Source organism: Balaenoptera borealis (assembly GCF_965194805.1).
Source record: "Balaenoptera borealis genome assembly, chromosome: 15".
Lineage (NCBI taxonomy): Eukaryota > Metazoa > Chordata > Mammalia > Artiodactyla > Balaenopteridae > Balaenoptera > Balaenoptera borealis.
This window is the reverse complement of record NC_138871.1, coordinates 77,760,705-77,774,614: the sequence shown is the minus strand read 5'-3', so window position 1 is coordinate 77,774,614 and position 13,910 is coordinate 77,760,705. Positions and strand designations below refer to the sequence as shown.

Here is a 13,910-nt window from a genome sequence, read left to right as displayed (position 1 = left end):
AAAAAAAGTGGTAAATTATCAATACTGATCTAAGAAAAATAGGTAAACTGAGTATCCATTAAATAAATTAAATTGAGAGTTAAAAAAAATTCATCTCATTACCCCCACCTTTTCATAACCCTTGTCTTCCCACAAACCCAAACATCAACACCATCAGACTCAGACAGTTTTACAGACAACTTTTACTAAACCTTCAAGGAACACAAAAGCTCTGTCTTATACAAACTGTTCCAGAGAATAATAAAAGAAAGAATTCTCCCAAACTCGTTTTATGAGGCTAGGATGACCTTGATTCCAATACATGACAACGGAGGAAAATTATAGACAGATTTCACGTACTAACATAAATGCTAATATCCTCCACATAAAATAAACAAAATCTTTCCACCTTCTTCTTCCCACAGTTATCAGAGACCAAGAGGAGATACTTACAATAGATGTAAACCAGCCTTCCCCAGTCATCCTTTATCATCAGTCAAGAATGTGGAGTACTGGCTACCCTCCCCCAAAGAGATGAAGTGGGAGCCCCTCGCTGGATCTATGACCACACCCTCCACCCTCAGGGCTTCAACCTCCTCCTGTACCATCAGGAATCAGGAGAGGGCTTACCAGCACTGAAGAAGGATTCCTAGTGGAACTAAGTCTATGCCTCCCAGACCTTTGGGCCTCTTTGAACAGGGTCAAAAGGAAACCCATAGGGTTCTACATGTAATGAGCTCAGAAGTCACCACTCCATCTTAACAAAAAGTAAAAACTGAACAGACTGAATCAACATTTCTTGGATCCATAAGAGAGAGGACACAGGGCAGAGTATGGCCCCCAAAACTGGAGAGACAGACAGGAAAATGCAAGAGGTCATGGCTCAGCAGAAGAGAGACTCATGAGCAGAAACTGCAGTGGGAACCAATGTAAGGTAGGAAAACTTGAACCGTAACTGATGAACCGCTGTAAGCTCAGTGTAGACAACTCTGAGAGTTAAAAACTCCACAGAGAACCACTCACTGGGGGGTCCAAGAATTTTTTGAGATTTACCTTCAGGAGCTCGACCAGGTTTTCACAGTAAATGTTGGAGAAAAAGCCCCTGTGCTTCTGGCAGGAGAAAGGAAAAGAAACCATTTTGAAATACACCAGATCACTCTGTTCTTAATAAAACCTGTCCACAGGAAAAATCAGTTAACCAGAGGTAACCTGATGAGGTATTATCAGAGCCTAACTGATCTGGGGGAAGGGAAATACCTAACTCCAGTCCTCTTTAGCCTTCCACGTGGGAGAAGCGAACTACCCAACTCCAGCTCACTCTAGCCATCCTGTACCATATAAGAGGGGAGAGAAAAACTGAGAGACAGTTGTGAAGTTCACAGCCCAGAGTCTTTTGTTAAAAGATTGAGACCTAATTGTAGGACTATGGAACACTTCCCCTCCTCCCACATCCTACCATCATACTGTTAAAGGCCTATTAACAGTAGTTCCTTTGACCTGGTATATCATGTCTGGTTATCAAGAAAAAAAAAAAAAATTACATGGCATACCAAACAGCAAAAAAACACAGTTTGAAGAGACAGAACAAGTATCAGAAATAGACATGGTAGAAATGTTGAAATTGTCAGTCTGGGGATTTAAAAAGACTGTGATTAATATGCTAAGGGCTCTAATGGATAAACTAGACAACATGCAAGAACAGATAGGCAATCTAAGTAGAGAAATGGAAATCCTAAGAAAGAAAGAAAAAAAAAATGCTAGAGATCAAGAACAGTATATCATAAATGAAGAATGCCTTTGATGGGCTTACTAGTAGACTAGACAAGTCTGAGGAAAGAATTTCTAAGTTAGAGGCTATATCAATAGAAACCTTCAACTCTGAAAAGCAAAGAAACAAAGACTGAAAAAATAGAACAGAATATTCAAGGACTATGGGACAACTACAAAAGGTATAACGTATACATAATGGGAATGCCAGAAGGAAAGAAAGAAAGGAACAGAAGAAATATTTGAAACAATAAAGACTAAGAATTTCCTCCCAAATAATGTCAGACATCAAGTCACAGATCTAGGAACCTCAGAAAACACCAAGCAGGATGCCAAGAAAAAAATTCACCTAGGGACTTCCTTGGTGGTCCAGTGGTTAAGACTTCACCTTCCAATGCAGAGGGTGCAGGTTCAATCCCTGGTCGGGGAGCTGAGATCCCACATGCCTCAGGGCCAAAAAACCAAATCACAAAACAGAAGCAATACTTTAACAAATTCAATAAAGACTTTAAAAATGGTCCACATCAAAAAATATCTTAAAAAAAATTCACCTAGCCATATCATTTTCAAATAACAAAAAAGCAAAGAGAAAGAAAAAGATGCTGAAAGAAGCCAGAGGAGGAAAACACCTTAGAGGTACAAAGATAAGAATCACATCTGCCTTCTCCTCAGAAACCACGCATGCAAGAAGAGAGTGGTGTGGAATATGTAAAGTGTTGAAAAAAAAAAAACAAAAGAAAGCACCAACCTAGAATTCTGAGAAATTATCTTTTTAAAATAAAGGAGAAATACTTTCTCAGACAAACAAAAATTGAGGGAGTTTGCTTCTTGTAGACCTGTCTTGCAAGAAACGTTAAAAGAATATTTTTTAGAGAGAAGAAAAATAACATGGATAAGCTACTCAGATCTACATAAAGAAAGAAAAAGCATCAAAGAAGGAATAAGTGAAGGTAAAATTAAAATTTTTTTTTCTTATTCTTAATTGATCTAACAGATATAACAGATATTACTTGTTCCAAATAATAGAAACAATGTATTCAATTATATATGCTTATGTATCAATATATATCATGCATCTATACATATATGTATATATACTTGTGTATACACATATGTATATGTATACATATATATGCACACGCATACTAAATATATGTGCTTAAGTATGCTTATATATGTGTAAGACAAATGACAGCAATGATACAAGGGACAGGAGAGGGAAGAATTAGGATTATTTTGTTATTATAAGGCAGTCACACTACCCATGAAGTAATGTAGTATTACTTGAAAGTGGCAGTGGACTTGGATTTGTTGTAAATGTATATTGTAAACTCTAGGGCAAACACTTAAAAAGTAATAAAAGAAGTATAACTGATATGCTAAGAGAGAAGATAGAATTATACGAAATGCTAAAGTAAAACCACAAAAGGCAGAATAAGAGTGGAAGGCAAAAATAGGACAAAAAACAAAGGCAACATAAAGAAAAAGCTAACAAATATGGTATATATTAATCTGATTATCAGTAATCACTTTGAATATCAATATTCTAACTGCACCAATTAAAAAACAGAAATTGACAGAGGGAACCAAAAAATTAGGTCCAACTCTATGCTGTCCACAAGAATGTCATTTTAGATATAAAGACACATATACATTAGAAGTAAGTGGAAGGGGGCAGGATCAAGATGGCAGGGTAGGAAGACCCCGAGCTCACCTCCCCCCATAAATACATCAAAACTACAACTACATATAGAGCAGCTCTTACTGAGAACAACCTGAAGACTAGTAGAATGGCTCTTTTTCAACCGAAGCTATAAAGAAAGAACCACACAGAGTCTGGTAGGAGGGGAGGAGAAGTAGGGATTCACACCCCTAGTGGGTCACCCAAAAGAGGATTAGGATACCACAGGCTTGGGAATACTTCCTAAGGAGAGAAGAGTTAAAGTCCCCCCCCCCCCCCAACACACACACATGCACACACTGAAGAAAAAGAAGAGACAGCTCAAAAGTGTGGCTCCAATGCCTTGGGCCAGATCCTGCCTCTAACCAAGGCAGATACCATTCATAGAAGCATTATTTACAATAGTCAAGGTATGGAAGCAACCTAAGTGTCCACCAACAGATGAATGGATAAAGAAGATATGGTGTATGTATGTATATATATATATATATATATATATATATATATATATATATATATATATATATATACACATACCATATATAAAAATATAATTATATATATATATTTAATGGAATATCAGCCATAAAAAGAATGAAATTTTGCCATTTGCAACAACATGGATGGACCTGGAGGGAACTATGCTTAGTGAAATAAGTCAGACAGAAAAAGACAAATACTGTATGCTTTTACTTATATGTGATATCTAAAAAATAAAACAAACTAATGAATCTAACAAAACAGAAACAGAGAACAAACCAGTGGTTACCAGTGGACAGCCAGGGAATTCCTTAAACAACACACTTGTAAACAAAGAAGGAATCTTAAGATAAATTTTAAAATATTTTGAACTAAATAAAGGTGAAAACACAACTTGTAAAAATTTGTGAGATAGAGCCAAAGCAGTGCTTAGCAGGAAACTTATAACGTTGAATGCATATATTAGAAACGAAAAAGATCTAAAATCACTAATCTAAGTTTTCACCTTGGGAAACTAAAAACAGAGGGGCAAATTAAATACAAAATAAGTAGAAGAAAGGAAATAATAAGAATTAGAACAAAAATCAATAAAATTAAAAACAGGAAATCAATAAAGAAAATAAAGAAACCAAAAGCTGGTTCTTTGAAGAAAAAATCAATATAATTAATAAGTTCCTAGACAAGCTAAGAAAAAAAAAGAGAGGACACAAATTACTAATATCAGAAATGAAAGAGGGCACATCACTACAGATACCAAGAACATTAAAAGAATAATTAAGGAATACTATGAACAATTCCATGCCCACAAATTTGGTCACCTAGATGAAATGGACCAATTCTTTGAAGACACAATTTCCCAAAACTTACACAAGAAGAAATAGACAATGTGAATAAGCCTATGTCTATTAAAGAAACTGAATCAGTAATTAATGGTCTTCTAAAACATAAAGCATCGGGCCCAGATGGGTTCACTGGTGAATTCTACCAAACATTAAAAGTATAAATTATGACAATTCTTTACAATCTCTTTCAGAGGATAGAAGCAGAAGGAATACTTCTTAACTTGTTCTATGAGGCTAATATTAACTTTTATACCAAAACCAGGCAAAGATATTACAGGTAAAGAAAAATACAGATCAATCTTTCTTATGAACATAGATGTAAAACTCCTCAACAAAATATTAAAACATCAAATCCAACAATGTATAAAATGAATTATATACCATGACCGAGTGGGATATATCCCAGGTATAGAAGGTTGTTTCAACATTTGAAAATCAATTAATATAAATCATCACATCAACAAGCTAAAAAAGAAAAATCCACATGATCATATCAATAGATTAAAAAAAAGGGATTTGACAAAATCCAACATCCATTCATGATAAAAAGAAAAATTCTCAGTAAACTAGGAATAAAGGGAGACCTCCTCAAACTGATAAGAAATATGTACCAAAAAACCTGAAACAAACAAAAACCCCTACAGCTAACATCATAATTAATGACGTATGAAACTCTACTTTTCTAGAAGAAGACTAGAAGCTCTCCTACTAAGATCAGAAACAAGGCAAGGGTGATCCTCTCACCGCTCCTTTTCAACATCATACTGGAAGTACTAGCTAACGTAACAAGACAAATCAAGGAAATAAAAGGTATACAGGGGCTTCCCTGGTGGCACAGTGGTTGAGAGTCTGCCTGCCAATGCAGGGGACACGGGTTCGAGCCCTGGTCTGGGAAGATCCCACATGCCGCAGAGCAGCTAGGCCAGAGAGCCACAATTACTGAGCCTGCGCATCTGGAGCCTGTGCTCCACAACGAGAGGCCGCGACAGTGAGAGGCCCACGCACTGCGATGAAGAGTGGCCCCCACTTGCCACAACTAGAGAAAGCCCTTGCACAGAAACGAAGACCCAACACAGCCATAAATAAAATAAATAAATAAATAAATAAATTAAAAAAAAAAAAGGTATACAAATTGGGAAGGAAGAAATAAAACTGTCTTTTCACAGGTGAAATGGTCATCTATGTATAAAATCCAAAAGAAATGACACAAAACTCCTGGAACTAATAAGTGATTATCACAAGGTTGCAGGATACAAGATTAGTTTATAAAAATTAAGTGCTTTCTTACATTCAGCAATGAACAAAAGGGGATTTGAAATTAAAAACACAGTATTATTTATATTAGCACCTAGGTATAAATCTAACAAAATATGTACATGACTTATATGAAGAAAATTACAAGATTCTGATGAATGAAATTAAAGAAATAAATAGATGGAGAGAGATTTCATGTTCATGGATAAAAAGACTCAATATTGTCAAGATGTCATTTCTTCTCAACATGATCTATAGATTCAGTGAAATTCCAATCAAAATCTCAGCATGTTATTTGGTGGATATTGACAAACTGATTCTGAGGTTTATATGGCGAGGCAAAAGTTTCAAAATACCCAAAAAAATATTGCAAGTAGGAAAATAAAGTTGAATAACTGACATTACCAGACATCAAGACTTACTGTAAATCTCCAGTAATCAAGACAGTGTGGCATTGTCAAAAAAACAGACAAATAGATCAGTGGAACAGACTAGAGAGCCCAGAAATAGACCCATATAAATACAGTCAACTGATCTTTGACAAAGGAGCAAAGGCAATACAATGGAGAAGCTGGTAATTCATATGCAAAAAAAAAGTATCTAGATACAGACCTTAACACATTTCACAAAAATTAACTCAAAATGGACCATAGTTTTAAATGTAAAACACAAAACTATAAGACTCTTAGAAAATAACATAGGAGAAAACATAAACAACCTTGTATATGGCAATGACCTTTAGAGGCAAAACAAAAGCACAATCCACTAAAAAAAAAAATAATGGACAACCTGGACTTCATTAAAATTAGAAACTTCTGCTCTGTAAAAACAGTGCCAAGAGAATGAAAAGGCAAGCCACAGACCGGGAGAAAATATTTGCAAACAATACATCTGATAAAGGAATGTTATTCAAAATATACAAAGAACTCTTAAAACTCAACAGTAGAAAAGCAAACAACTTGATTTTAAAATGGGCATAAGACCTTAACAGACAACTTAGCAAAGAAGATATATAAATGGCAGATAGTATGTGAAAAAATGCTCCACATCACATGTCATCAGGGCAATGCAAATTATAAAAACAATGAGATATCACTACACACCTATTAGAATGGCCAAAATCTGACAACACCAAATTCTGGAGAGCATGTGGAGTAACTAGAACTCTTGCTCATCGCTGGTGGGAATGCAAAATGGCACAGTCATTTTGGAAGACAGTATGATGGTTTCTTACAAAACTTGTTATTTATCCAAAGGAGCTGAAAACTTAGGTCCACATAAAAATCTGCACACAGATGTTTATAGCAGCTTTCTTTTTCCATAATTGCCAAAACTTGGAAGCAACCAAGATTTCCTTCAGTAGGTGAATAAACTGTGGTATATACAGACAATGGAATATTAATCAGCAATAAAAATAAATGATCTATCAAGCCATAAAAATACAAAGAGGAACTTTAATGCACATTACTAAGTGAAAGAAGTTAATCTGAAAAGGTTACACACTGCATGATTCTAATTATATGACATTCTGAAAAAGGCAAAACTAGGAAGACAGTAATAAGATCAATGGTTGCTAGGGGCTGGATGGGGTGAAGAGGGACAAATAGGTAGAGCACAGAGGATTTTAGGGCAGTGAAACTACTCTGTATGGTACTATAATGATGGATACATGTCATTATACATCTGTCCAAACTCATAGAATGTACTACACCAAGAGTGAATCATAATGTGAAATATGGACTTTGGGTGATTATGGTATTTCAATATAGGTTTAGCAAATGTAACTAATATACCACTCTGATGGGGGATGCTGATAATTAGGGAGGCTATGCATGTGTGGGGTCAGGAGGTATATAGGAAATCTGTACCTCCTTTCAATGTTGTCGCGTACCTAAAACTGCTCTAAAAAATTAACTCTTAAAAAAATAGAACCCAGACATCCCCTCCCTACCCCACTAGTTCACACAGCCTCATCCCTATTACCCACGCTGTATCTATGGAGCCTAATTTTACTATGTTCATTATACCCAGTTATCACTACAAGACACAGACTTTTGAGTTACCTCTCAACTCCATCATTCTAACCTTAAATTTCTATGAATATGCTTTATTCCATTCTCATCTCCTAACACCACCTCAATTTTTAAATTCGGTCTACCATGATCTCTGGAGCTCGTTGTCAATTAATTGTAATATTTACTGTGTACTCAAAATCATCTCTAAACATCCTTTATCCTCTTGTTCTTACAGCTATGTGACTCTCCTCTGAAACGTTGCTTCTACACAGCTAACCCTCTTAATTGCAAAAGGGGCAAGTATCCTCTGTGCCCCTAATTGCCACTTCTAAATCATTCTCCCTTACTCCTCACTTAAAACCCCAGCTTTAAATTTCATGGCATCAGATTATATCACTACTACCATTACTTGCTGGTATCATCCACCTGTTCCCCTTCAAGTCTCAATGTTCATAGCTCTTGGCTCACTGCTTGTACCATTATTCCTATCTTCATTCTTGGTGATTTCACAGTGCATAAAGATGATTCTTCCAACACCTATTAATTTCTCGAACACCTCTCTTCAGATAATCTTGTTCTAGGCACTCATTCTCATGGTTATGTACCAGAACTTACATTTCTATAACATTTCTATAACTTGCAGTCTCTATATAATTTCAGTTGCATGCATTCCATTCTCTGACCATCACTTCTATTTTCCTAGTTCTTTCTTCCTAATACCGTGATTCCAACCATAGACACTCAATGTTTATGGACAATTTGAATGTAATTCATTTCATTATCAGGTAAAAAGATTACTGATTACTGCAACACATGCAAAAAATAAGTATTTGAAAAGTTAACACCTGATTTTTAGTACAAATGTTTTAGCGAACTAGGAACAGAACAAATTACCTTAATTTGATCAGTGTTTCTAACAAAACCTATGAAACTAGTACATTTTAGAAGTACTCTTTTTTATCAAGAGAAAAAGGCTTGTTGTCACTCCTTCTATCCAACATTGTACTGGTGGTCCTAGCAAACACTACATTTAAAAAATAAAGATTATTGAATAAAAAATCTCATTGTTGACCGATATTATGATTGCATAGAGAAATGTAGAGTATTAGAACTGACTGAGGAAAGAGTAAATCAAGTTAGCTAGTTATAAGAGAAATACATAAAAATTGATTTATTTCTTGTATGCCAGAAACAATTAATTTAGAAGTGACATTAAAAATATATAGATACCATTCATAACAGCAACAAGCTTTATCAGATACCCAGGAATCGACTTAACAAAGTACATGCTAAATTTCACAGAAAGAAAAAAAAAACGTTATTAAGGAATATTAAAATTTCAAAATACACGGGTAGATATACCAAATTTATCGGCAATAATATTCAAAATCTAAAATATGGCAATTCTACCCAAATTAATTTATAGATTCAATGCAATTCTAAAAACATTCTAACATGTTTTTTAATGGAATTTGATAAGCAAAAATCAATATGGGATTTTAAAATACCAAGAAGAGCTAAGACAAATTTGAAGAAAAATAAGCAGAAATTCACCCTACTAAGCTTTCAAAATTTGAATTTAATATAAACACAAGGTTAGTTTATTGGTGAAAGGATAGACAAATAGACCAAAGAAACAGGAAAGAAATCCTAGTCAAACACATATAGAGGAACTTCATATACGTCAGAGATGACAAAATAAATCAGTAAGAAAGTCAGGAACTAGGCAATAAATGCTTCGGGGACAAATGTTTACTCATATGGAAAAAAATTGAACTGTATCTCTGTCTCATATTTAGAAATAAATTTATGTGTAATAATATTCTAAATTTAAGTTCAAATATTTAAATTTAGGAGATAATAGAATAAAATATATATATAAATATATATTTTTTCTCAAAATAGGAAAGAATTTTACAAACAAAATAAAAGTCTAACCATAATGGAAAAGATTGATAGTTTGTCAGCCCAAAAATTAAACTTCATTTTTTGTGTGTGTGTGCAGGGTTACCATGTTCAATAAAATGCAATGTGAATGTCTGAAGTTATGTATATGAATAGTACTGTGGTAATGTATATATTCAATAAAGAAACCAAGAAAAAACTTCAAAGCAAGCCACAGACCATAGGTTGGGAGAATATATTTATAAAATATGCAACTGATAAAAGAACAATACTGAGAATATATCAAGAACTCTCTCATTCGACAATATGAAGTCAAATAACTCAATAGAAAAGTGGAAAAATGGATGGCTTTTTAAAAATCACAGAGCAGAGACTTCCCTGGTGGTCCAGTGGTTAAGAATCTGCCTTCCAATGCAGGGGATGTGGGTTCAATCCCTGTTTGGGGAACTAAGATCCCACAAGAAGAGGGGCAACTAAGCCCACATGCTCTAGAGCCCATGCCACAACTAGAGAGAAGCCTGCATGATGCAATGAAAGATCCCACATGCCACAACAAAGGTCCCGCGTGTGGCAACTGAGACCCGATGCAGCCAAATAAATAAATAATTTTTAAAAAATCACAGAGCAAGAAAAGAATACATAAATCTAGACACACATCTTACACTTTACACAAAAATTAACTCAAAATTGATCATTGGCCAAATGTAAAAATGCAAAACTATAAAACTTCTAAAAGAAAACATTTTAGAAAATCTGTGCCTTTGGGTTCAGTGATGAGATACAACACCAAAATCATAATTCATGAAAGAAAAAAATAGATGTTCAACTTTATTAAAATTAAAACCTACTCTGCAAAAGATGATGTTAAAAGAATCAAAAGCCACACAATGGAAGAAAATATCACGTATCTGATAAAAGACTTGCACCTAAAATATACAAAGAACTCTTAAACTTCAACAATTAAAAAACAATTTTAATTTTTAAAAATAAGCAGAAGAGGGGCTTCCCTGGTGGCGCAGTGGTTAAGAATCCGCCTGCCAATGCAGGGGACATGGGTTCAAGCCCTGGTCCAGGAAGATCCCACATGCAACTAAGCAACTAAGCCCGTTGCTCCACAACTACTGAGCCTGCACTCTAGAGCCTGTGTGCCACAACTACTGAGCCCATGTGTCACAACTACTGAAGCCCGTGTGCCTGGAGCCCGTGGTCTGCAACAAGAGAAGCCACAGCAATGAGAAGCCCGCACACCACAACAAAGAGTAGCCCCTGCTCAACGCAACTAAAGAAAGCCCATGTGCAGCATTGAAGACCCAATGCAGCCAAAAAGAAATTAATTAATTAATTAATTTTTAAAAAATAAGCAAAATATTTGAACAGACAGCTCACAGAAGAAAATAGTATATATATCAAATAAACATGAAAAGATGCTCAACATAATTTGTTATCAGTGAAATTGAAAAAAATTAAAACAGTGAGTAACTCTACACATCTATTGGACGACTACAACACAAAAATTGACAACACTAATTTCTGGTGAGCATTCAGAACAATACAAACTCTTATTCATTGCTAGTGGGAATGAAAATGATAAGACACTTCGGAAAATAGTTTGACAGTTTCTCACAAAGCTAAGCATAGTCTTTCCATACAATCCAGCAATCAAGGTACTAGGTATTTACCAAAGTGATTTAAAACTTATGTCTACACAAAAAAATCTTCATATAAATGGTTACAGCAGATTTATTCATAATCATCAAACCTGGAAGTAACCAAGACGTCCTTCAATAGGTGAATGTACAAACCGCACATCCAAGCAGTGGAATGCTCTTCAGCGATGAAAGAGAATGAGATATCAAGCAATGCAAAAGCACAGATGCATACTGCTAAGTGAAAGAAACCAATCTGAAGATTACTTACTGTATGATTCCAATTATATGACATTCTGGAAAAGACAAACCTATAAAGATGGTAAACAGATCAGTGGTGGCCAGGTGTTTGGGAAGCAACAGCATAAGAGATTTTTTTAGAGCAGTGAAACTAATCTGTATGATAGTTGCAATGGTGGATACATGCCATTATGCATTTTTCAAAACCCACAGAAATTTACAGCACAAATAGTGGCCTGAATGCATGTAAATTAAAAAACATTTACTGGGGGGTCAGAGGCGATACCAGGTCAGGATGCAGACTGAGACAAAAGATGTAACTTTATCTCACTGAAGAGAGTGTGAGAAAAAAAGGTGCTAACCTCAGTAACTATGGAAATGAGTGGCATCTATAGGATTAAAGCAAGAAGAACTGCACACAAGCACTGTACTCTAGCTGACAAACTTGTTTCCCACAGGAATATGAGTTAACAACTCTGACACCACTATACATCTATACTGGAACTGAACAACTAAGTAATGGATGGCAATGGTGGGAACCAGACTTCTCACTTCTGGAGTGGGAGGTTACAGACGAGCAAGGGGAGAGGGCTGGAATGATTCACATAGTAATGGATTAGAGTTGGAAAGATCTTGGCTTAATATAGATGGAGATGGACACATATGGAAATATTTATAGATATGTTTATATATGTGGGTTAGTAGTCCTTCATATATTTTCTTGCTCTGTCAGCTGAAAGGGCCTAGAAGCAATGACACCCTAGTAGCAATGAGCACATCTAGCACCTAGATCTTGGTTTCTAATACCCTTCTGCAATAAAAGGAACCAGGGCCCCTTGGAGAAATGGCTGGGCATTCCAGGGAAGGGATGGAGAAATATAAAATATGAGCCTGGAACATCTTGTACTGTCAGAAAGTGAGGAAGTACTAAAAATCAAACACACAAACAAAAAAACCGATAATGATGAGAGTATGTCAAAGAGGCACAGGATCTAACTGAAAGAGTCCCCAGTGCCAAAGCTGGAACAATTTGAGCAGCAAAAAAATAAAGTGGTTTTGGCTATAACCCAAAGTACAAAATTAGTAAATGAATAAATTAATAAGTAAAATAAATAGGGGGAATAGAAAAATATCCCATGAAGAAGAACTCCAAATAATTTATTTATGCAGATATTCTGTCTTCAAGGAGGTGAGGCATAACTCCTCACTCCTGTGTCTAGTCACTTAATTCCAAAAAGTACAGAATGGAAAGAGGAAAAAAGAGTACAGTGAGAGAACCTAACAAACACCACCTCAACCAGGTGATCAACATGAACCTCAACTGTGCTGAGTCATGTTCATAGTATGTGCCCTTGATCTGATGTGATGAGAATGGCAATTACCTCTGTGGGTCTTCCTCCTCAAAGTCCATAAATAGTCTAACCATGAGAAAAACATCAGACAAATCCCAGTTGAGGACATTCCATAAAAACCTGACCAGGACTCCCTAAAACTCAAGGTAATAAAAAATAAGTAAAACCTGAAACTGTCATAGCCAAGAGGACCATAAGAAGACATGATGAAAGTCTGATGTAGTATCCTGGGTAGGATTCTAGAACAGGAGAAAAGTACATTAGGTAAAAACTAAGGAAATCTGAATAAAGTGTGGACTTTAGTTAATAATAATGTATCAATACTGATTTATTTATTGTGATGTATGTACCATATTAATATAAAATGTTAATTATAGGGATAACTGTATACGGGTATATATGGGAACTCTCTGTACTACATTCATAAATTTTTTGCAAATTTAATACTACTCTAAAATTAATAGTTTATTTTTAAAATCAGAAAAGTAAATAGACTGTCCAGTAAATTATTAATAAAAATTAATTCAACTTCACTATTAAACATGAATATAAATTTAAAAGGGAAAAATGAAGACATGTTTCTGATGGATTATCTTATATCAAACTAATCCTGCCAAGAACACCTATAAAAGATGAATAAATTGTTTAAACCTATTACAACAAGAGCATTCATTCTACCTCTACCTATTTGAAGGCAGCCAAGGACTTGTGGAACTTTGGTCAACATCCCTGTTCAATAAATTTTGACA

General features: G+C 35.1%; 1 long non-coding RNA gene across 1 annotated transcript; it reads left to right on the top strand.

Annotated features, from left to right (window-relative positions):
* The first annotated feature begins 3,937 nt into the window (after positions 1-3,937).
* Positions 3,938-13,327, top strand: LOC309611709. The gene is made up of 2 exons (XR_014234693.1): positions 3,938-5,559; positions 5,873-13,327. It is a non-coding gene; the product is annotated as an uncharacterized lncRNA (long non-coding RNA).
* The last annotated feature ends 583 nt before the right edge of the window (positions 13,328-13,910 follow it).